Below are 306 nucleotides of genomic sequence, written 5' to 3' on the forward strand. Positions count from 1 at the left end.
CCGAGCCGGAGGGGTTCGTCCCTGAGGGGGCTCCCCATGTCCAGACACCCCAACAGCGACCACGTCCCCCCCGGCTATACCGCGGGGAGGGGGATGCTCCGGCAAGGTGGGTCACCCCACCGGTAAACCCTGCCTTGAGCCTATTAAAGCGTCGCTGTGACTTTGCTTTGCCTTTTCTTTTCTTTTCTATTTTTTTTCCCATGGAATTCTCCTCAATTCCTGTTTGCCCCCCGGCCGCAGACATCCGTGCCAAGGAGGGGAGAAGGGAGGGGGGGGCAACCAGCCGGGCCACTGCGGGCGCGGAGA

This window comes from Merops nubicus, unplaced genomic scaffold, assembly GCF_000691845.1.
Source record: "Merops nubicus isolate BGI_N331 unplaced genomic scaffold, ASM69184v1 scaffold18864, whole genome shotgun sequence".
Taxonomy (NCBI): domain Eukaryota; kingdom Metazoa; phylum Chordata; class Aves; order Coraciiformes; family Meropidae; genus Merops; species Merops nubicus.